The following is a 25369-nucleotide window of genomic DNA, read 5'->3' as shown; positions in this document are numbered from 1 at the left end:
GTTTGACAGAGGATGTGCAGACCTGTGGCCATCGAGTGAGTGAAGGGCCATCCATGTCCTGTGGGAAGTTCAAGAGGTGAACTAGGGGGTGGGAGACATTGTGTATGTGTGTGTATGTGTGTATGCATGTTGAGTGTTTCAAGGTTCAACATGAGCACTGCCTACGGTTTCAAAAGCATCCATGTGTAGACATGACTCTATGCATACACGTGTCTGTCTCCGTAGACAACAGAAATGAATGTGTGTGTGTGTCTGTGTGTGCGTGTGTGTGTGTCTGTATCTGAGTGTTTAAATGTGTGTGTGTGTGTGTGTGTGTGTGTGTGTGTGTCCACAGTGGCTTAAAGATAAGATTACTTGTGACTTACACATACGGTGGAGTCTGTGTGTGTATATTGGAGAATGAAGTGTAAGCGTGTGGATGTGTGCACAACAACATACGTCGTCCCCTCCAAGGAGCCCTAATTCTATTAATCAAAGCCCCATTTTCTCTCCATGGCAACACAGCTTTAGAAATCAATAGTAATAGACACAGCGATGTGTTGCACCTGATGATGGCTTGTCAGGAGAATTAATGTCCCTGACACTGACAAACATATGGTGGCCTATCTAGGACACCTTGGTCTGCCTTCTCAGGCAGTCTAGTCTCTGCAAAGGAGCATATTACAAGGAGAGATAGACTAATTTCAAAAACCCTGATTGTGCTTAATGCAGGGAGACAAGAAAAACTGCACCCATTGGCAAAAGTATAATATTCATATTCATATTGTGTTTGTATATGTATATGAACATATTATGCCAGTATTGGAATCAGAATGTCTTGATAATGTCCTTGAATTTAAACAGCCATTACATAATTTGTCTTTTTCCTTATATATGTGTCCCTAAATATCTAAACAGACCTACCTTCCTGGCTAGAAATATGATTTCCTCAGTGGTGTAGTAAACCACGCTTTCCCTAAATCCTTCCCCGACTCAGGAGAATGCAGGGCCGTTCTGCGGAGAGTTAAGGAGAGGTATTTATAGCGCATCTCTCCTGATTGAATTCTGGCCTGTGGTACCGCAACACTATTTATCTTCATTCTTCTCTGTCGGAGGCTATAAACGCCTGCATAGCTGCATCCAGATCCAGCAAACACACACACATACACACGTTAGCACACACACGTTAGCACACACACCATGAGCCCAAAGAATGCTGAACAACACAAAACAGTAGGTCTATTTTTAGCCATTCAGGCACACTTTTGAGATCAGGGATGGAGAGATGCAGCAGGGAGAGAGACAGAGGGAGTGAGAGAGAGAGAGACAGAGAGACAGCGGGAGAGAGAGAGAGAGGGGAAAGGAGGAAAGGGAACCAACCCCAGGGCATAATATAAAAATGTGACACACCGGCTTGGTGTGTTTGTGTGTGTAAATCGCCTGTTACTCTGAAGAAGTCTGGAGTAGGCTTCTGAAGACTGGATATCCGCTGTGCTGTGTGGTCCTTGCTCTCATACCATGAGCTCCAGAGATTGGAGTTTAGCAGTGCCTGGTCCTTTCAAACAATCCAGTTCAGCGTGGCAAGGGATTCATTTGGGGAAACGCGGGGCTGACAGACAACTCCAGAAAACTGTTTACTGTGGCAGACCAGGAGAGAGTGAACCTAGCGCAAATAAAAATACTTAATAATAATTAGATATACTTAAAATAGATAGCGAGAGAGGGAGAAAGAGAGAGAGATAGTTAGAATTGCATATATAGTATAGAATATCCCACCTCAACTCAGTGTATAATATATTTCAGATTTATTTCATGAACAGTCTAGGCCAGTTGAAATCTACTTTATTTTCGTTATAGGAAGGATTCACTGTGCCAGAACTTTCCTTTATATTTCAGAGAGTAGACAGAGGCGCACTGAAGGCATGTAGTTAGTGTAGAAGGTACCACATGAATCCCAGATACTTAATGCAGTGGTTATTAAATACTTAATGTTGTATCTATTAAACATCAACCTGAATCATAAAGACAGGGTGGATACTTTTGAACCACTAATTAGGATGGGCTAGCCTACTTGACATGGTGCTTCAAGTTCTTTTTAGTGAAAATATATTAAAAAAAAGGAATAACATATAATTTAAGATTAATGGGCTATTTCCTATTCAGTGCTGTGATTAATTTATCTACATGACAACGCAATACATGTTATTTCAGACGGTAACGTTAATTATGCTTGTAGGCTAGACTAAAGGACGGAGGACACCAGACAAAATGTGTCATCCGGTAAGATGCTGGGTTTTAATGTTATATCTAACATGAGTAAACATGGTCGTTTTTCATTTGGCAGAGTTACTCTTTTTAGCTAATTACTGGCAATCTAGTTAACCGTAGGTGCTATGCCGGTTGTGCAATTGTACTGCACTGTATGTAAGAACTGCTGATGACATTGTGTAATGTGTGTGTGTGTGTTACAACAATCTACCAATCTACGATACAGCCTTTAGGTCTATAAAACTATTTACAAGGTGCCCTCACATGTGTAATCTTGCTAAACAGACAAGCTGTAACCACAGTAACCACAACAGGGTAACTCAGTGCTTGAGCTGACATTAACCATACATGGAGTCTCAAGTTTTATGACTCAGAAATCTGTTCCTAATAACTCACATTCTTTCTATTGCTTTTCTGAAATAGTTGTATGAAGTGGAGGTAAGAATTTACATACAGGTTCTGTTAATTAAGTTGTTGTATTTAATAACACCGTGCAACTGTTCGATTAATTGTCTATGTGGGTTAGTTTGGGCATTATTTGGGTTTATATGTGAAGGACAGATAAACTCACCTGTTCCTGCTATGCACCATCCCATGAAAATGTATGAAAAGTTTTTAAAGCACAACAATGCCAACTATATCGCTATAACTATATTGTTAGTATGCTAGCAAGCTTTAATCAGTAAGACAAGTATCAAAAGTATCAGTGCCAATGTGGCTGTTGCTGAACTTAAAAAGGTTTCTGCATGTCTTTTAGGTAGCTGGTTCGCTAGTTGAAAACCAAAACTCTTTACTGCTGTTTGAACAGGACCTGCATGACCGACACCGGGGATTGCAGCTCATCGCCCGCTAAGTATTCCCGAAAGGGATGTGTGTGTTCTTGCTCTTGTGTGTCGGTACCTGTTTGATATGCAGATAAAAGTACTGTCATACTGTCGATTCTGTGTTCCAGCTGGGGCTAAGACTGGTTGAGGGAGGCCACTGTATGCTGCTTCGGACATGACCAACTACTGAGGAGTGCGGTGCACGCAGTGGCGGTTCTACATGGAATTACGCCCCGGGCGAGACCCCCCCCGCCGAAAAAAAAATTTCTTATTTATGTTTTATTATAACAATATAAGTGAAAGACAAACTTAAATGTATCAATTGCACAAATCCTTCAATAGAACATTTGAATAACAAACTTAAGAGGATCAATCCACACATCATGTACATTAATGTTAGCTAACCAGCTCTCTGCAAGTTAGGTTGTGCAAGCACTCAACATGCATTATGGTTAGTTGAGTTAGCTAATCGTGGCTAACGGGATTTCGCTAACGCTTGCTTGTATAGTTGTGTCAAAAGGAAATCTATGGTCTAACCAGCTAGCTATCGACCTGTTCATTATTAAGATTATACTAGTACTCTGTATGCTGTTATATTCTAGCTATATTCTTTAGTTGTGGCTAGCGGGATTTCGCTAACACTTTAGCCTAGTGTCAGATGAATGAACATGTTCATACCCTATGGTCAAATCAGCTAGCTGACGCTAGCTAGCAAACAATTATGTTGGTGCTCAACATTAGCTGGTTGCCTTAATATGAATGTAGGTTAAGTTACACGTGACTGAAAACACAATGTAATAGACTACTCTGTAAAAGATGTATTCAATTTCCCTCGGGATAAATAAAGTATCTATCTATCTATCTATCTATACTCTGCTAACTACTACCTTCACCAAGTTGAAGCAGTCAGTGGTCTCCTTCCACCAATTCGCCTTGCCCTTGGTGACCACATAATCGTTCTGTATTACCTATTTGTATTAGCCATTTCACACAATTCAGAAAAACGAAAACGTGCAGGAATTATAGGCCTGTAATTATAATGTTATGAATGTGCGTTATTTGGAAGAAAGTCGAGGTGTGACTGCTATACAGTGGACCCCCCCACCCCCTTGTCCGTTCCATTTGGGAGACTCAGAGGTGAACTGTCCCCCGCGCCCCCTCCCCTTCCCCTTCCCCCTTCTCCCTTCTCACTCAGGATCTGTCCACGGCACCTTCTTAGCGAACAGAGGCGCCTGCAGCTGCAGGGGGCGCCAATTTGCCAATTCCACACACAGTGATATGATAGATAATAGAAAACCGCTTCGCGGCCCAGATGATTTTTTTTTAAGTGCTCGTGCCGCCCCCCACGTCTTATGAAAAAGTGCCGCCCCGGGCGGCTGCCCGGTTCGCCCGTGCCTAAAACCGCCCCTGGGTGCACGGACAGGTCGTGGGTTAATCTATTCAACGCTCTCCAGCTGCCAAACAAAGGGAGATTCTTGTTAGATGTTTGGCGTGACAACATAAGTGCTGAATCACTAATTTGCATGTGTAACTGCATTAGCTAAAGTTAGTTAATAGAACTTTAATGTACAGAGATACCAAGGAAAAAAGGAGATCATCATTATGCTATTCATGCTCTATTATACAATCTCTACCCTATGTTTGCATTATTATCTGTAATATCCTGAGTTCATGCTGCAGAAAATAGCCGTTCCGCTTGAAGTGCAGGGAGGGCCGAGTGAGAAAGAGAGAAGAGGGAGAAACAGAGATAAAGAGGGAGAGAGTGATGAAGGAAGAAGATAAGGGCTATTACTTGGGGCTTTTAATGACTTTTAATGGTGTGTGGGGCTCTTGGTTAAGAGGCCAATAAAATGGCCATTTGAAACAGCAGGAACACTAATGAGACTGACGGCAAGGGCAGATTTACCCTCCTTTGGCCACTGCAAAGAGGAGACAGGGCAGGGTTGTTTTTGCTCCCTAATACACCCCTTTGTGTTCATGCCTGAAAATTGGCAACACACTTTATCGCCATTATACGTCATGCCATTTGCATCACGGAAGGAGCTCCCTTCAAACATGTCAGATTTCTTCCCCTTCTCCAAACCCTGCTTGTGGCAGTTGTTTTCTCTCGACTGAGTGTGCCAGTTTGGAAGCCCTCCTCTTTTCTGCAGTTCAAAAGTATGTCTGAGCATGTGTCTAAGTGTGTCTTAGCGTGTTTCTAAGTGTGCGTGTGTGTGTGTGTGTGTGTGTGTGTGTGTGTGCGTGCGTGTGTGTGTGTGTGTGCACGTGTGTGTGTATGAGTAAATGTGAGTTCCCTGTCAGAGGAGGTACAGAGGATTTGATGGCATTACACAAAAGGAGCTTACTTCTCCTCCACTCCTGTGAGCATAGTATCAGCACATCACAACATCACAAAACCTGCCATCCGTGTCATTGAAAGCACTTCTGGCCTTGGAGCATGGCACGTACAGGAGTCTCGTTATCCCATCTTTCTCTACCTCTACCAAGCTCAGAAAGACACATATAGACACACTCAGTGGCCACACTGGCTTGGAGCACAGAACAGAACCGCTCCAGTCAAGGTTGAAAATCATGGCTCGGGTTTCATGGTCCAGCTGCATGAGGAGTGAAACAATGGACCATCCATCCCAAAGAAAATAAAATGTACTTTAAATGTGTATTTTTTTTAGATTTATTTTTGGGCTTTTTTATGCCTTTATTTGGATAGGACAGTGAAGTTATGACAGGAAGCGAGGCGGAGAGAGGATTGGGAAATGACATCAGGCCAGACTTGAACCTGTGTCCCCTCGGGCAATGTAGCCCGCAAGTGAGGGGCTTTATTGGCTTGCGCCACCGTGCCCCCCTTAAATGTGTATTTTTGTTTGCGTTCCTGTTGTTTTTCTTTTTGATGATACCCATGTTTATTTTCTTTTTGTAGAGGTAGAACAATTAGAATATCACGTACGCTCTCTACCCCTACCCCAATCAAGAAGGGGTTAGAAGGGAATACAAAACAAACAAGCATACTGCACAGTTATGCTATACATTCTATTATTCAAAAATGTGGGCTCGATAGCATCTATTTATAAAAATGTATGAACATTCATCAAAGTGACCATTCTGCATGTGCTATATAGATTTAGTGTGCTGATAGTACTCACTGAATATGTATTATTTTCACTGACGCACGATAATGTTACAATCTTAACTTTTATTGTTAATCAAATATATATATGTGTGTGCGTGCGTGCGTGCGTGCGTGCGTGCGTGCGTGCGTGCGTGCACTCAGGTTGTGCATTGACATTGATGATGTGTTTCATATGTGGCTCATATGGAAGTCTTTCTCTGGTTAGGCAGGTCTTTGATGAGTTGTGGTTAGTACATGTCATTCCCCACACTCCATTTCTCTTCATAGTGCAGGCAAGTGAGGTCAGAGGTCAACAGGCAGGAGGAAATTGCCTTTTTTGTGCACATCCAAAAGCGTTCACTCATTTCAACTGCAGCAGTGAGCAGGGAGAGGCTCTCTGACAACAGCTTTTGGTGTGTGTGTGTGTGTGTGTGTGTGTGTGTGCGTGTGTGTATTAGGTATTGTGAGATTGCCAGTATGTGTGTGCATGTGTATGTGTGTATGTATTCATTTGTGTTTCTTTCTTTGTGTATGTATATTTATGTGTATTTGTCTGTGTGTGTGTGAGAGAGACTGCTCTTTGTGTGTATATGTTTATGTGTATTTATCTGTGTGTGTGTGAGAGAGACTGCTCTTTTTGTGTGTGTGTGTGTGTGTGTGTGTGTGTGTGTGTGTGTGTGTGTGTATGTGTGTGACTGATCCTTGTGTGTGTGTGTGTGTGAGAGACTGCTCTTTGTGTGTGTGTGTGTGTGTGTGTGTGTGTGTGTGTGTGTGTGTGTGTGTGTGTGTGTGTGTGTGTGTGTGTGTGTGTGTGTATGTGTGACACTGCTCTTTTGTGTGAGAGACTGCTCCTTGTGTGTGTGTGTGGGTGATGTTTTTTCAATCCGTGGCTTCTTATTGATCATGTCCCCGGACGAGGCTTGGCAAGTGAAGGTAGCCCAGGAGATATGTGGAGCAGTGAAAGATATCACACAGAGGCGGCCCGTGGCCGAGCAGAACGAGATTAGCAGTGGGGCACGGCAGAAAATCAATGCAGGGGGTTTACCCTCGCTGGTCTCCCAGAGATAGGGGTGCGCCCGATCAAAACCTGCTATAGGGAAGCTTTCAGAAGGGGCAGATCATGTTGATAGCACACATATACTCCACTCCATATTCTCACAGCAGGTTCAAACCCCAAAGTAATTACTGTTACTGGTACTGAAGTGGCTGAGTGACACTCCCAGTGTGTGTAAGGGAGAGAGGTCATACGGCATTTGCATTGTAGGATACTTGTATAATCCTACTTATATTATATGTACATGTATTCATATACATACATATATTCAGTAGACAGTTTTTGATTGGGGATATGAATCAATCAGGGCCATGTTCTGAGATCAGCTTTTGCTACTGTGATACTGTGATGTTAACAGGCCTCTGCGGTCATCCACTTCTGCTCTGGACATCAACAGCCCCGCTTAGCATGATTGTCTACTTCCTCTTTGTGTTGTAAGAGCAAGCTGTGTTTGTCCTCTGCTTGTGCACTGTGACCCATTGTGCTGCCTGACTTGTTAAACACCCATGTGTACTTTATGTAACTCTCATATACGTTGCGTATATGCTGACGCTGAGCTGCTGCTGTGGCCCTCACATGGTTTTGTGGTCAGCTCCCAAAATACTTTGTTTTGAATATCAGTGTCAACAAGGTCAGTGTTACATTTTTAGGTTTTCACTGGTCAAAAAAGAAATATATATATATATACTATATATATATATATATATATATATATATATATATTAGTGCTGTCAGTTTAACGCGTTATTAATGGCGTTAACGCAAACCCATTTTAACGCCGTTCATTTTTTTATCGCGAGATTAAGTTTTTTTTTTTTTTTTAGATTAACATTCTTTTTGGCCTAGCAAACTGTGTAGTAGGCTAACATTATGGTTTGAGTGAATGGTGAGTGCGATACAGCGAAATGGATGATAAAAAGCTGAATGGAAAGTTTACTTTTAAAAGTTGTGTTAAGCAAAAGAAGCGAGCTTCACTGTTTTCTGAAAATGTCAACAGGCAGCTGGCTGAAAGCAAAGAAGTAGTAGGCTTACCTTTTATTGGTAACCTAACTGTTACGGTTCATTGTTTCTGAAATAAGAGGCCTGACTGCTATGTTCCCAGCAAACTTGAAAAAAAGAAAATATTAAACCATGGTTTAACTGCACTATAGGCTGAGTCCTTGTTTACCTGAAATGTGCACTTTATAATTTTATTTTGTACCGCCCTGTTTGGCAATGTTGGTTTTCAATAAAAGAAAACATTTGCTTAAAGCAAGCCAATCCACTTTTCCATGTTGATAAGGCATTACAATAAAAATAAAATGATGGAAAAAATAAATAAACAAAGGGATATTTAGAATAGATAAAATTTTGCGATTAATCGCGATTCATTTTGAGTTAACTATGACATAAATGCGATTAATCGCGATTAAATATTTTAATCGTTTGACAGCACTAATATATATATATATTATCCGGCCTATATATATTTTATATATATATTATCCACCAACACACACACACACACACACACACACAGAGAGAAAGAGAGAGAGAGAAAGAGAGAGATAAACATTGGAATAAAATTAAATAATAGATGCATACGTATCTCTCTCTCTGTGTGTGTGTGTGTGTGTGTGTGTGTGTGTGTGTGTGTGTGTGTGTGTGTGTGTGTGTGTGTGTGTTGGTGGATAATATTTTTTATCTTGATAATGAGCTGATGACCTCTTCCATGTAAATACACTGAAAAATCTGAATGACACAGTATTTTCTCTGAAGAGTCTGTGACGGGGCACCTGTGTGACCCGCCACTGCAGCCTGTAGGCTGCTGCTTTAGTGGACTGGGTGCAGGTGTTTTGTGTGTGTGTGTTTTGTATGTTCAATGTTGTATCCATGTGCAGTTTATATGTTATGGCTGATTTATTATGTGTCGGCTATGCCGTCACCGAGCCGTGATTACTACGTTGGTGTAGTTTGGTTTTCCCAGCTGTTTGGGACATCATGTTTAGGTATGGCTGCTGTGAGCCACAGGTGTTGGTGCCTTGCTGATGACACACCTGAAATTAATGATTGGTATGAGCCAATTGAAGGTGCTTGTCAAGGCTACTTAAACTTACCTTTTTCGTTTGTTCAGGGGAGTTGCCAGTTTAATAGGACGTAAGTCCTTGGAGCTCTCACGATGGACTAGCTAATGTGGTCCTTTTAATTATTTAGTCGACTAATTTGCGTATTTGTTTGTGGCTATAATGCCCATGTATTTGTCTTTTTGAAAAGTTTAATTTATATTCATTTGTTATTGTCATTTGTTATTCATTGTTTTTACTGCCTTATGGGCCTGATTTGGGTAAAATAAAGCCCATCTTTATGACCATCTTCTACCTCTTGAGTCCTCTTTGAGATAACATCTAGCTCAAGACGCAAAGCTATCCCGACCTTTCACAGAGTCGCTTCGTTGAAAAGTGACCTTTCTGTGTTTTGCAGTAGTACTGCTGTTATATACCCTATAGAGTTTTTGTTGAAAAGATAATTTGCTGCGATTATACAACTGATGCATTTATAATAGAAAATAAATAATTGCTTTCATTTTCCTTCAGTGCTCTAGCTGTGCCCTTTGTTTGCATGAAGGTGAACCTTGGAAAAGGAAAATGACACTCAGATGTAGTAATTTAGATGTCATCCATAATGATTTGGGCTTGTGTAGAGGTGACACCACAGAAAAGAGTGCTATCAACAAGCCTTAGAACAGAGCATAGCAGTATCATTACAAGATATTTGAGCTCAGCGAACACAACATTTGATATGTAACTCTGATCTTAATGTTCTGTTGTGTTTACCGTATAGATCAATTGAACTCTGTTTTCCCATGGTCTGATGTCGGACAGGGGATAATATGAAACTGTTCTACCGTAGGTACAAGAGGCCAGGCTCCCGGCCTTGGTGTAATGACATAATTAATGATGAGATTAAATATTGCCGTTGCAAAACAGAACAAAATGTTTAAAAAAATACATACCCTCATGGTCTCTCTCTAACCCTCCTTATCATAACCATTAACATTTTCTATGGTTGGTTTGCCCCATTTCATTGCCCCAGATCATGTACTAGCAGAGGGTAGGTGCAGGTTTGAGTCTAGCAGTCTAGCAAATGGATTCATTGCTTATCCACAAGCCCACCCCATCCCACACGCTGGTTGAGCGAGGCCCAAGTAGTAGTGACACACGGCCGATCTATGCTACAGCTCTTGCACACGTGTCAGTCTGTGAATTATTCACATGGCCCCTGTGTTGGCACGGCTGCACTTCCGCATCATGCCCGCATATAAATGCATTAATTTGCTCGTATTGCCATGACTACCCAAAGGTTCCACTTTGGAACAGAGATGGGGTCCACAATCGGGTCTTCACAACACAACTAAATTATGATGTTCCCGTTTTTTGCCCACGGACCTGTGGAGATGATTGGATGGGTTTCCTCTGAGAAACCTGGTCCCAGAGACACAGAGGGCTTCAAAAAGACCACACGCCTCTACTTCGTGATTAACCACACCACCATAATTCATCATGGGATTTGAAAGATGTGATGTGTAACTCTGGGCCTCAGTCAAAAAAAGATGAAAAGAAAAAAAGTGTCTCTTGTAGAAACCATGTGGATTATGTGTGCTTGAGGATGTATTGCATCAAATTATGCAACTCAACATACATTTTTGCCATAGGTGATGAGAGGATTAGCTATATATAGTACTTCATGTGAACTTATATGCATCATGTATTATTCATAGTATTTAAATAAATATCATAACCTGAGTGGTCCTAGCCAGAGAGAGGCTGACACTGGGACAGATATAATTCAGGGTTGTGCCTTTGGTCCATCTTATAGGCTGACTGTAAACAAATGGTTAAACTCTCATAGGGACTGATGTTGAAGGCAAGTATGTTACCAAGACCTAAGAGAGAACACCCTAAGAGAATGCACACACACAAACACAGGCACATGTGCACACATATATATACACACCGACACACATAGGCACTTCGATGCACGCACGCACACACAAACACACACACACACACACACACACACACAGACACACACACTGACACTCACACACACACACACACACACACACACACACACACACACACACACACACACATACAGCTAAGCACACAGTAGAACCGTTTGACCACAAGTTTTCCAGCCCCAGCCATATGTTCTCTCACGCTACATGTGAGCTCCGCTTGGTGAAATTTATGGCTTTCAGCAGTGGCCTTGGGAAATGGATTGCATCATAAATACAGGCGCCCGACAGGCCAAATGTAACGGCATGGCATGGTCCCAGTGTGTAAGTGATGCTTCTTACCCTGTCTCCTCGCCGTGCCAGGATTCAATCATCTTTATGCACACCAAACGTGCTCTTCCACTGAGGAAAAAAAAAGATTAATATGGCACACCCCAACACAGCCACTGTAACCGATGAGTTACAATGAGAAGCCCCATAAGATGTGCATTGGCTGAGCTGACAGATGCATGAGTTAAAGTGTGATACAAATATCAAGAGAAATGTATAGCCTGACAATCAAAGGGTTTCTGTAATGCTCTGGGTGAGTACGGTTATGATCGTAGCATAGCAGGTTAATTGGGTGAGGTTATAATGAGTGGGGGGAATCAGTGTCATTCTGTTGCAGCTGATGGAAGACTTAATGGCTGATTATTATTCTGAGGTGTAATGAGCGCATCAGGCAAGCAATCAGATGGAAATTTCCCACACGCCTCTCCACAGAAAAACGAAGCAAATTCATTTACATGCGAAATAAATGCTGTCAGTTAAGAAATACAGCTGTGGCAACAACAATGCAATATTCATCTGGCCCCTTGATTGGATCAAACTGTGCCCTAGAAGATGGACTGTATTGAATTCGATTTTGTCGACGTTAGTATCATCAGCTACTTCCAATGGCTTTTGAAAAGGCTGGGACTAGAATTGAGTAGCTGAGGCTGAACATCTACAATGTCTTGGTTTTCAGAGAGACATCACCTGGATGACAACAGACAGCAGCACACTAAGAAGTTTGGGCATTCTCATTTCAACAGATTGTTATTGAAATGCAACACTGAGAGCAATTGGGGACATTACAGGTTAGGTGCTCTCCGCACACTAAGAAGTTTGGGCATTCTCATTTCATCAATTTATTAAACAAGAACCTCCTCTGAATGTGTCGACGCCTTACCAGCATAATCAGCGCCTAACCCCGCCCATTAGTGTTATTTAGCGCGCAGCTAAAATTCCTTCCACCTATGGATGATGAGTTAAAATTAGAATTAGAGCTTTTGGTTCACGAGGTTACAGCAAACTAACCCGGGTAAATATAGAAACTCATAAATATTTCTCCATTTAGCCCTTCCGTCCACACTAAAAGTTGTGATCACTTTGATTTCAAGACTGTCTTTTATTGGTGAGCTGATTTTGGGAAATTAAACTTTTCAGCGAACATTGAGTTTCTGGGTTACTATGGTTATCCCTCAGGGTGCCTCTGCAGCTTCATATTAACAAGTTTATGTTCACGAGTTCATATTCACACATATTAACATGAGTTAATCACACACAGGCAACTGCAAACTGTTAAGATGGTTCCCTAAGCTAGAGATAGCTAGGATAGTTAATATCCAGGTTAACTGCTCCATAACGTCAAAATAAACATGGAAGGTGAAATGAATATGCTGCTCTGTCTCTACAATTTACTTACCGGTAGTTTAGTTAGTGTACTTCGAGTACCAGTACTTTTCCTGAATAGATACGCGTTACTACTCCTATGCAGAAGGTGTGCACTGTACTCGGTGTGCTTAAACTATGAGTGAATGAGCGGCGATTCTGGGTAAGATGTGGCCGAACTTTTCCCGAACAGCTAGCTGGTGGGACAGTTTGTAATTCTATGTGTTTGTATGCCTACTAAATGATATATCAAATATAACCATAAAAAAAAAATAACATTTCTGATGTTCGTATTTTTCAAATTTCTCACAGGCACATAGCTTTCATTTAGCAGCTGATATGTCATGTTAAAACACCTCTTGTTTCGTTACTAATATATAATTAGGCACACTTTACGCATCTCCTCCATCTCTTTGCGACGAACACCCACTTTCCCACACCCACTTCCCAGCAGCGGTAATCTGCGCTTTTACTCAGGTGCGCCTCCTTTGGAAATACGGTTTTATGTCTTTACCCGCTATTTTACGCCTGAAATGGGCGCAATCCTGTTAGTAAATGAGGCCCTCAGTGTGGTCATGGTGCCTAATATGTCTTTAGCACTTTCTAAGAAGATTACATGTCTGGTGACGACTCATTTAAATGTTGGAAGTAAATTGTGGCAAAAGGCAGAGTTTCCTTCTAAAACGGGATCAGTTTAGTTTAACTTTAACTTAACTTAACCACCATTCAACATTGTTGTTTTAGGTTTATACTAGCACCATTGCTTGAAGTTCTGTTGGCACTGAATTGTTTTAGAAATTTCGACAAACTTATTGCACCAGCTAACCAGTACCAAACACACTGAAACTCCCCCGGTCTTTTACTGTTATAAATCTCGCTCCATGAGACTGCTATCAGGGTGATAAACCCATACAAACCCCCTATGTTGCTGCTATTCACCAGCGAGGACACCAGCTAAACAATGCTGTTGCCATTTCTCCTCCTGGATCAATCATTGAGATACAGCAAGAACACTCACAACAGCTACCATTAGGCACCATTTAGCCTCTGACATTTAAATGTGTCTCTGACATCAAATGCCTTTGTTTGAGCATTGAGGCAGTAAAAGAACAGCCCACTGAGCCAACGTATTGACCTGCGACAGTTTCATACTGAGATCTGCAATCTATTGCATTTAGTTTTATTGCTCACAGACATGATCAATTTCTTCACCGCATGAGACCATTGTGGACCAGTGAGTACACAGCTTTCCCCTCAGAATGTTGTTACGTGGTGTGAAACAGACACGTCCGTTGTCATTTTCAATGTATTTATGATGTCTGTTCTGTTTTTAAGGTGGCAGCCATTCTCTTGGCTCTGCCAATCTCTTTTTCTGTGTGGCCTGTTTCTGTTTACCTCTTGTTTTTGTTTTTCTTCTTCTTTTTCTCTGAACCTTACTTCACCCTTTTGTGCTAGTCTCTTTCTTAGAGTTTCTTTCATTCTCGTGACCTGTTAGATGACATCTCTTTACTCTGGTGTGCAGGAAAGTGCAGTTTTGCAGTCACTACCCTCTTGGTCTTCACATCTGCTCTAGTAATTCTGGGAGAAGATGGGAAGAGAGGCCAGGAGGTGTGATGGGGAAATGATCTGCCCATGTACAAAGCAAGTTCAACAAGGCTGCATGGCATAGACATCAAAGAAGAAAATTGAGAATGGTGGATTCTGTGTGCTACAGACTCTCCAAAGAAGAAATGGATACATAATTGGTGTTGAGTATGTTTACACTATGAGCCATTCAATTCTATTCAAGTTATTGCTTCTTCTGTCCGAACACAATGTGCAAGACTTCACTTCAACAATTTGAAGCATTTTTTGGGTGAAAAGGAAATATAAATTGAACAGCGGAAGCCTTCACCAGATCTTTTGAAGACGTGCAACAGAAAAGGGGCCAGGAAATCGAATTTTGTGTATAATCGTGGCACTTCGAGCGGAGTGAAGCTTCTGCAAGGACATAGCATTGAATGTATCATTGATGGTGCTCACAACAAGGTAAAAGAAATCCAAAAGGCCTCATCAATCCAACCAATCCATAAGAAAAGTCTAGTGTGTATTTTACTAGCGTGTCACTACGTCTGTTCATACACGTACATATAAGGGTTATGTGGTCGAGCCACATACTGTATGTCTCACCTTAGTAGATCTAATGTCAGGTGATCTTATTGGGGATGGTACTCAAAATTACATTTAAAGTAAAGACCTGTCCAGACTTGCCTGCCCGGCAATAAACCCAATGGCATCTCCTGCAGTACATATCAGTACAATTGTGTGGCTACCAGTGGTTACTTATTTGGTTGGAGGTCAGTATGTTTGTTAAGCTGTCAGTTCCTTCGGTTGTAGTCTTTGAGTGTAAGCTCTTTAGGCTGTTTAGCCTTTTCTGCCATGTGATCAGACAGTGTGACATCTCTTGAAACTGGAGTCCCGATGATTGCAAAAGAGTTTGTTCTTGAGTACATCTTACATAATCAGCTAATCATTAACTTGAGTATTTATTTTTGGAGCTGTTGCGTTCAGAAATTTTCATAGAAGTATTTGCTCTGTCAAAGTCTGAAAGGAAATGTCAGGATCTATCACTATATGAACCACTCCAACAAAGCCTTGCTTTTCCACACATAGTTACCATGCCAACCCAGTTAGGATGTTGAGGGTTGAACTGATCTGGCTCGGATCTGGCCCGGATCCTGTTGAAGGTTACTGTCCAATACGTGAGGAACTCCTAGTGACCATCTACTAAAATCAGTCAAGCACTGTATTCCTCCCTGTGTCATTTTTCAAACACTGAAGCATGTAATTGAAATAACTACAACCAAGTGCACACGTATCCAGCATCCATACAGAACAGCAAGTTATTCTGCATCTGAATACTGCAAGGAAACCCTCCCCTTTGCTAGTTAAGAGCAGCTTGATCAATGTGGATGAGAGATCCAATCATGAGTTTTTTCTTTGCTTTGCTCAAGGATTTGTTTGAGCAATGACCCACTGAGCCATCTGTAGATTCGAACCATTTTAAATCTATAAATTAGATTTACATAAATAACAGTAGACTTTGTAATCCCTGCTGTGATGGCATTTAAAAAGTAGAGAAAAAGTGGGATCAAGGCCAACGATTTCATCCACAGTTCAGGCAAGCATTGTTAATACCAAGTTCATCTAACAATAATTCAGTTAATTTCCTCTTGAGATGAGGCTTAAGCGCCTCAGAAAGTGTTTTCCTTTAACCGAGTGATCCTCAAGCAGACCAAATGTCTGAAACCTCCTCATTTATGTGAAAAAAAGTCTTATCAGGGAATATAGCCAAAGTCTGGTCCTAGACACTTGGCGTAATCTCTCTGTATGAATCATCCATGGTGGTGTGGACCCTAATCTCACGGTCTGACTGCAATTACTCCAGAGCTTTTCACACTCTTACACCACAAGAACACAATAAATCCGTCTTTGTAGCTCTAATGCTCTGTGTGGCATTTGCAAAGGTATCACTGTGTTATGGTCATGGCAAGCACAGTGCAGAGAGAGAGATTTGACAGTCATAGTCTCTTTATCATTACAAAATGGTCATAATACAACAGACTCACAAAAACACAACAGCCTAATGTACACTATCATGGTCTGTTTCTTCTTTACATAAAATAAATAGAGCAGTCTCAATTCCGTTGTATGTTTCAACACTGTTATTAAGTCTGCTTTTTTAAATTAAACTGTTTCATAGCAACATTCTGATCCAGTTTTTTGTTAAAATATCCACTTACTGAGGACTGTTTGCATTTTATTTGTTGCTTGTCTTTGCACTGAATATGAAAAAATCACAGAGGGAAAACTAGTAAAGAAACACTGGCTACTGAAGTCTTACAGTGTCTAAAGTTCCATCATCTGTGCATTAGTGGGGCTTTAATGAGCTTCATGCTGCTGAGGTTTAGCCCCGGTGGCTAAACGCAGAGATACAGCAGCTTCTACCTTCCTATGAATATACAGCGCTTCCCTAACAGGGTAATTCCCTCCTTTGCTGCCCTGCTATCCATCCCTCTCCCCCTCCTTCTTTCGCACTCTCTTTTCCTCTGTCAATCTTACACTATCTCTCTCCCTTCATCGTTTTCTCTCCCCCACTTTCTCTTCTTCTTTACTCTCTCACTCTTCTCTTCTGTCAGTCTTACACTCTCCATTTCTGTCTCTCCCTCTCACTCTCTCTCTCTCTCCCACAGACCTAATCATAAGCCGATACTTAGTATTCTGTGGTATTAAAAGATGGGCCATTTCTATCTCTCCTTCCCTCTCTCTCCTCCTCCACTAACCCTATCTCTCTTACTATCGTTCTGTCTCCTTCCTTCCCTTTTTTCAATTTCCCTCTCTACACCCCTCCCTGTCCATCTCCTTGTCTTTCTCACTTTTTCTCCCTCTACTCTTTCCATATCCTCTCTCTCTTCCTCTCTCTCTCTCTCTCTCTCTCTCTCTCTCTCTGCGTCTCCCTCTCAGCATGTGGTCTGGAGATGGGTCCTCTTTTTGCATCCTCTTCTCCAGATTCCCAGCTTATCTTTGACAGTCAGTCCTCAGGATTTCAGGCCGAGTTACAGCGCACATATCTTCCGGAAAAGCCTCTCTCTGTTTCTCAGAGCCCTGCCTGAAAGGGCAGCTTTCACACACAAGGCAGTTGGAGAGTGGTGTTTGCTTATCAGTCTGCTTTAAATGGCTTTACCTTGTCGAAGCATGGCCCGTTTTAATTAAATTAAAGTCTGGCAACTTTCTAAATTAAAATCTTTCCCCCAATCATTTCCTCTGAGGTTGGGGAGTTTTACATAACAACAGCACAAAGGTTAATGGCACTGAGAGTGATGAATTCCCCCCTCCTTTCTCTCTCTGTCTCTCTCATTTTCTCTATGACAATAACCAAGTTCATTACATAAAATTCATCATTTATGTGTTCCAAGGCGGTACATAACAAGTGACCTCTCAAGGTCAGACACTGAATCTGTATTATTTGGTTGAAAATGACTGCCTGAGTAAAGGTCGCTGTGCGTGTGTGTGTGTTTTGAAATCTGAGCTGACAGGATTGCAACTCAGGCTTCTGGAACGGGAAGGGAGTTCTGGAGAGGGATTCCATTCCATCAATACCGTGGCCTTCCCAACGGATCAAGCTTGACACTGGGATTGGGAGGATACCGATGGCCCAGATTTTTCACGTCAGTTTAAGGCATGGCTTTGGTGTTGGGTAATACAGAGAGGAAGCAGCACCAGGGGCCCAGGGAGAGGGATTTCCTTTGTGAGCTACAATCTCACTGAATAACACATGCTATGATCCCTGTCTAAATTTAACACACGTAGGTACTGTATATAACTATTATTTTCACTAAACAGTTAGAAAAAGGGGCTCTACAGCGAGTCCCAGTGAAAGAACCCTGATTAGTTCAGGATTGGTTCTATAAGGGCTATTCCATTTAGAGAGTTCTTTGGTTGAGATGAACAAAAACAGTGCTTAAGATACCGAATAGACACACAATGGTAAAAAAAAGACAACTTGCAAGTGTTGTGTCGTTTGACTGCAAGCTCCTTATTTTGAAAAGCATACAGGCAGGAAAGAGGAGGCAGGTCTAACTTTGACATAACAAAGACAGTGACGGTAACAGATATGCTAACTTACACAGGGGAGCTAACACATGGATGAATTGATGACAGTGATAACGCACTAACACGAGCCGAGACCCAGTATGGTGCAAGCCAGTCTCAGACGAGTACCACCGCCCTGTTCCGTCTGACCAGTTGTACCCACTGACTGACCCAATGGCTCGTCAGCTTACAAGAAACTTCTTCTTTTGCCCTGAGGACTGAAAACCCGTATTTGTGCACCTGGAGCAAATTCCTCTCCCCAGCAGTGGGTGTCATAAAGCCACCTCTCTCAAGACCCGGCATCAGCAAGAGATTGCCTGGCCAGCTCATACACCTCCCGCAGCACTTCACGCAGCTTGTAGAAGAAGTCTATGCCAGGCGCACCTCTCACCTCTGGCTCTGGGGGTGGCCCGAACACTAAATCCACAGGAGTCCACAGCGACCGCCCTCCTAGTGCCCCCATGGTTGAAAAAGCATTGCTAAAATGCCCTCTGGAGTGATGAAAACGAGGGCAAATTACCTATTGGCTGCCCTTCACATGGAAAACAAATGATTGAGTGCCCTCTGGGGTGCCCCTTCATGCAATAAATTATGAAAATTCAATAACCTGTCTTGATGAGTGTCCTCATAGTGGTGAAGAAGTGATGCAGTGCCCTGTAAGGTGCCCTTAAAATGTTCTCCCCTTGATGATCTCTATGGGTGCCCTTCCATTGGACAAGTGTGCCGTTATGAATTCCCCCTATGCTGCCCCTACATGACAGTGTCCCGAAGAGTGCCCTTCACAGTAGAGGGAATGGAACGCAGTGCTAGGGTACTTCTACATCTAAGAAAACATGAAGTGCCCAATTAGGTACTCCTTTAATGGAGTAAAGTGCCCCTCCAGTGGATAAAATGTGATGCAGTGCTGTAAAGGGTGTCCCTACATGAGTGAGAATGTGGGGAAGTTTCCTAATGGAAGCCCCTCAGGAACGAACATGTGATGTGGTGCCATATAGGTACTCTTACAATGGGATAAACTTGAGGGTGGCACGGTGGCTCAGGTGCTGGCACTGCCGCCTCACAGCAAGAAGGTCCTGGGTTCGCTTTGCACATGGGGCGTGTTGGTACTGGGGGGCAGGTAGTCCCCAGTGCTCAGGTGGGCTATCTCCCGGGCCTTTCTGTGTGGAGTTTGCATGTTCTCCCCATGTTCACAAGGGGGTTCCTCCACTAAAAACCCCAACAGAAAAACATGCAAAAGAACAGAACCACTCTCCTGTCCGTCCCTGACCAAGACGGACGGTTCACTTGACTTGTTCCCCGGGCGCCTAAAGACTGCTCCTGGGGTCCTGGAGGAAGGACAGTCCGGGATGGGATAAATGCAGAAGACAAATTCACGGCGACCTCGGCCTGCGTGTGTCTGTGTCCTGTGTCGCCACCTTATATATGCACGTGTGTGTTGCTGTGTGTCGTTGTGCCACAATAAAACTGATTGAAGTCAGCCTTGTTCGTTAAAGGTGCCTTCCGGTACCCTAAGATGCCCTTCAAAGTGAAAAAACATGATGAAGAGAAAAAAAATCCCTCTGAAGAAAATGATATGCAGTGCTCTCAAGTCTCCTCTACAATGAGCCCTAGTAACAAAAGACTAACCCTGGATCTATTCATCTGTCATTACGATCATGCATATGTAACGCCGTCAAAAATAATGTGATGTCATTGATCAAAAACAATTATGTTTTTAAGTAGCAGATCTAATTCACACTACTTGGCATGCATGCATTTTGTGTGAGCTCAAGAGAGAGAGAGAGAGAGAGAGAGGGAGAGAGAGAGAGAGAGAGAGACCACTGTTTGGTTGGTAGCTAGCTAGCGAATTCACTAAGGCAAGACTCTGCAACCTAGGGGGAGCTCAGTGGTAAAAAATACCAATTCTCACATACTTGGGCTTTTAGGATATAGGACGTTTTTTCGAAGGAAAAAAAAGGATAAAGGCAGCGAGGCTCAGGCAAGGCTAGAGGAGGCGGAGGAAGAGTTATCTCCTGTTGCTGACCATTTGGGCAAGAGGAAGGTAGAAGGGAATGCAATGAGAATGAGAATGGTTTAGACTCAACCTTAAAGTCAGTTCTTCAGACAGCACTTCTTGTAGGCCCATCTAAACTTTGTTTTACAGAGCAAAGGCTGATGTTGTGTTTACTGATATTCAAACAATATGATGAAATGTCATTTCTGCCTATAAAAAAACAAAAACATTTTTTTTATTTATTTATTTTCTTTTTCCAGGAGACACCCTGGCCAGTGGAAACGGGATCCGAAAAGTCATAGTGACTCTGAGAGGCCCACCCCCACCAGGCAGTGGACCAACTGGAGGACTCTGGAACACAGCCCTCCAGGTACCAGGAGCGGCAGGACATTGCAATGGACCCCAGAGTCTGCCAGTGTTAATTCAGGAGCCTATTCTGGATGATGAGGCAGGGCCAGGGTAGTGGGCCTTGGCCTCAGGATCCAGTGCTGAGTCAGCAGCCCAGGCTGGTCGTTGCCCCGGGGTCACCAAAGCCTGGACCCAGGAGAGGACGGGATCCTGGATCTTGCTTCGTCTAAGCTGCTGAGGATCGATTAATTCCTGTCATCACTGGCTGCTGTTGCTGTAGCCTGGACACTGTTGTTTCTGCTGGCTTCGGTTACCAGAGCTCAGGGACTCGCCGATGCCCCTCGACGGGTGTCATCATCACCCGGGGAGGTTGCCTGCAGAGCCGCCACCACTTGAGTCGCTGTGACCCGGTCCTTAATGCGCTGACAATGCCGGCACCTGTCCTTCTCACACAGTCGTCTGGACATTGCATCTGCACTGGTGTGGAACCGGCCAGCCCGGTGGCGAATCTCAATGTTGTAATCCTGCAGAGTGAGAGAACCAGCTGCCCCTCTGGCTCTTTGAAGTTGGTGGAGCCAGGTGAGAGAAGCATGATCAGTGCATATTATGTAACAGCGGTCAGTCGGCTGAGGACGCAGCTGAAGTAGGCGATGACCTGCTCACCGTGCTCGCCCTCCTGCGGCAGCACTGCACAGGGACCCATGTTGCTCGCTTCGGTGGCTAGGATGACTGGCCGCTGCGGGTCTGGAAATGCTGACCGGAGTCGACCGAAGGCAGCAGCACAGTCCTCACTCTACTGGAATGCTTGCCCCTTCTTTACTACTCAATGCAGTGGGCTGGCGATGGTGGCAAAGTCGCTGACCAAGCTCCGCTGACAGGTTGCAAGCCTTGGGGCAGGGAGTGGGCCAGTCTCTCACTAATGCAACCCTCGCTCGGTCGGTGGACACCACCTCTGCACCAATGACATGGCCCAGAAAAGACATCTTGGGCTGGAACTCATGACACTTCTTCGGGTGCAGGCGTAAACCAATCCGACGAATGGCGTAGCCGTAGAAGATGTCATCAGGTTAGCCATGGCGCCTTCAAAGTCTACAGTGTGAATGAGGAGGTCATCAAGGTAGATCACGCTGCAGCTCCAGGGAACATTAGCCAGGACTCTCTCCATCAAGCACCGGCGATTGTAGCATTGGTGGGTTCGTCAAAGAAAACAACTTGCAAGTGTCGTGTAGTTTGGAAAATCAGAATTAAGGATCAGTGTTAATAATGATTGACAATAATAAATAATCCAATGAATCTTATATTAATTTGTATGTGTTGTTTTTTAATTAGACTTATGATAAAAGTTTCTGGTTAAATGTCCTTTTATATCAAATGACCTGAGAAAGGTGTGATTGAATGTTTTCACCACCCCTCCTCTCTTGGTCATAACTGCACCACATGCTGCGAATCACTTACAGTCTCTTACCTTGAGCATGTGGAAGCTTCACTAACCTCCTGCATGTTGTAATATATTTTCTTTTCGAGTTCCAAGTCAGGCACAAAGATTTTCTCATAATTGAATAGCGGAAAACTCTTAGCTGCCTGGTTTTGTACAGTAACTAACTCACACTGCCAGTGTTTTCTTCTAGTTATTACACCTCATAAAGTGCTACAGGGCATAAGAGGACTCCCTAAAATCATCTGACAGTGTGGAAACCCCTGGCCAATCAAGCGGAGTCTCGTCAATGTTTATCCTCGAGTCTACAGAGATCACTTTCAGAGTTTAAGCTGCTTTGGCAAGTTCTACAATCACTCTACACGAAGCTGTGAAGTGAACATCAATTCAGTCAAATGAAGGGAAATAAAAGCAGCTCCTTCATTTTTTTTATTTTGTTTGGCCTGATAATCCCAACCCTCTTTATTCCGAGGCTACGAACACACACTCCTACCATCAGACTTTGCTGGCGGGCTGTTTTCTGTCTTATTGTTTTCTGTCTATAGAAACTACTACTGCACTACTGAGTGTAAGAAGGTGCCAGAGAGGAACACAATTGTTGCATGATGCCCATCTCCTGAGCTACAATACAGCAACTCTCTTCAATTAGCACTCAGGGAAAGGGTCTCTTCACCTAAGAGCCTCTACACACGCACGCACGCACATCTGGAAGGACAAATCGCATCGTTTTCTGCAGTACAGCTGGCAAGTCTGATGGCTGTGTTTTTTTCCTAATGGACGTCTCAGGGCCACCTCAGCTGTTGTTAATAGCAATGTTCACTCTTTGGAACATGCATGTAGAATTGTATGTGACATAGAAAAGGTTTTGGGTTTGGAAGCCTGTCTGGTGAAGTGCCATGAGGCAAACACTCCAACCTAACAAAGAAATCTAGACGAGAGAGAGAGAGAGAGCGAGTGAGACGCCTCACAGAACACTTTCTGCTTCAGAAAAACAAAACCTGCAACATCCTTTTTACATTTGGATATAGTAAAATGTTGCATTTCAAGAGATTAGTTTTAGATTAGATTTCTCTTGGTCCCTGTCTGGGAATCACTGAATCACTCTAAGAGATCCCTGCATATCCCTTACTTGGGATCTAGGGCGGGTCTGCTTATGAGTTCGACTAAAGGTGCCTTTCATAAAATTGTTGCTGACCAGCTACCATCTTTAAATGCCAGCGAGACACTGACATTTGAATATTTGAACGTTCTCTATTTTATTGCTGGTTGCTCAGTGACGCTTGTAGGAAATGCATCTCAGATCTATTCTAGGATCAAGTGCTATTTGTGAAAAGGAAGTTACTTGAATGTACTTTTGTACATTTTGACCCTGAGATCTTTAGCAGGCAAGATCACACTTTGATGTGTGTTACTTTTTTCTTACGCTATGTGAACATGAACATGCCCTTATCTGGACACATGGAACATTCTAGCCTCAACTTGTGGTTCCAGAACACCAATCCCCCCCCTTTCACACACACACACACACACACACACACACCACCACAGAGACAGGTGTCAGAACTGTCCAGATCCGTCTCTATTTAGACACCGTAAGAATCGTGGACGAGGCAGAGGATGGTCAGTAAATAACACCCCTTCTGTTTGCATCGCATTGCCCACCATCAGCTTCACGAGCCCCAGCGGTCATTCCAGGAAGAAGGAGAATGCTGTATATCAGGGAGCCAGGGTCACCGTAAAAAGATCTAAGACGGGAACGGTCTGGTAAGTTGAGAGCGAGAATTTACCGCTGGCATGACCTTGGCGTGGCGCACCTCTGGGGTGCATAGGTGTCGCAATGTTGTGGTTTAGGGGACGTGTGGCGTGCACCCACAGGTTCATATTTCATGTTGCCAAGAAAAGTGTGTCAGTGAACTATGGCGTTAGTCAACTTCTTTATATGCTGACAGCTTAACAGGCAAGCTCGTGCTTAAACACTTGCAAATGACTGGGGAGAATTTCTTGTAAACCTTTTTTTTTTTAAACAAAACAAAAGATTCTTTACAAGAGCTTACCCACAGGCATGTACCTAGTTAACACACACACCCTTGACATACATACTACACAGTTTACAAAAGTACTTTACATTGGCGAACATGATCACCAGGACTGTAAATCAGATAGCCAAAAAAAGATTGGTCGTGTTAGTCAATGACATGCACACTTCAGTTTCAAAACAAACTGTGACAACCCTTGAGCTGAAGTACATATTTTTTTCTATTTGAATTGATTGTGCATGCCTGCTGATAGATTCCTGAGATCACATACATGTACACGTGTTTACTATCTGCCATATCAAATGACGATCAAACACGCTTTAGGATACATCTTTCAAATTGATTTTATTCCCACGTCTCCTATAGAGAGGTACCAACTCATACAATAATAAATGCACACTAAACACTAATGCACTCTATAACCCATTATATTTCAACTCAAATGCAGACCGGAACACATGTCATACTTTTAGGGGTTCTTCTTATAAATATAACTAAAGGAATGGTTCTACTCAAAGCAAATCTGTGCCATGAGAGACCAGGCCCAGGCAAACACTGGTGTGTGTTCTCTGGTGAAGAGGACTGAATGTTTATGGGAGGCAGCAGTCAGAAGGTTCGGTGGCACCACAATCAGCCGGGAGCTCAGAGACCCATCAGGATTTACAAAAATCGATAAAACTCATTAGTTAAGGAGCTCAAATGGGCGAGAAAAAAACGAGAGAGAGAGGAAGGAAGAGAGAGAGAGAGAGATAGAGAGTGTATCACATAGGCGCGTATCTCTCTGTGCCGACGCCTTGTGGCTTTGCAACAAAGGTTCCTAATTTGTCTTGGGGAAAGTGACGGGAGACATGAGGCGTTTCTCCCGCCAAAGTGACGACGGATAATCCCCCCTATCTTCCAAGGCTTCACATCAGTTCTCCCTCCTCAGAGTGACAGCGGAAGGATTGCGAGTCACGCGTAGCCAAGCAAGGAATTTAGAGGAACTTCTCTCTCCCTATTCCCTTTG

Source organism: Clupea harengus, chromosome 1 (genome assembly GCF_900700415.2).
Source record: "Clupea harengus chromosome 1, Ch_v2.0.2, whole genome shotgun sequence".
NCBI lineage: Eukaryota > Metazoa > Chordata > Actinopteri > Clupeiformes > Clupeidae > Clupea > Clupea harengus.
Note: the sequence above shows the minus strand (reverse complement) of the source record.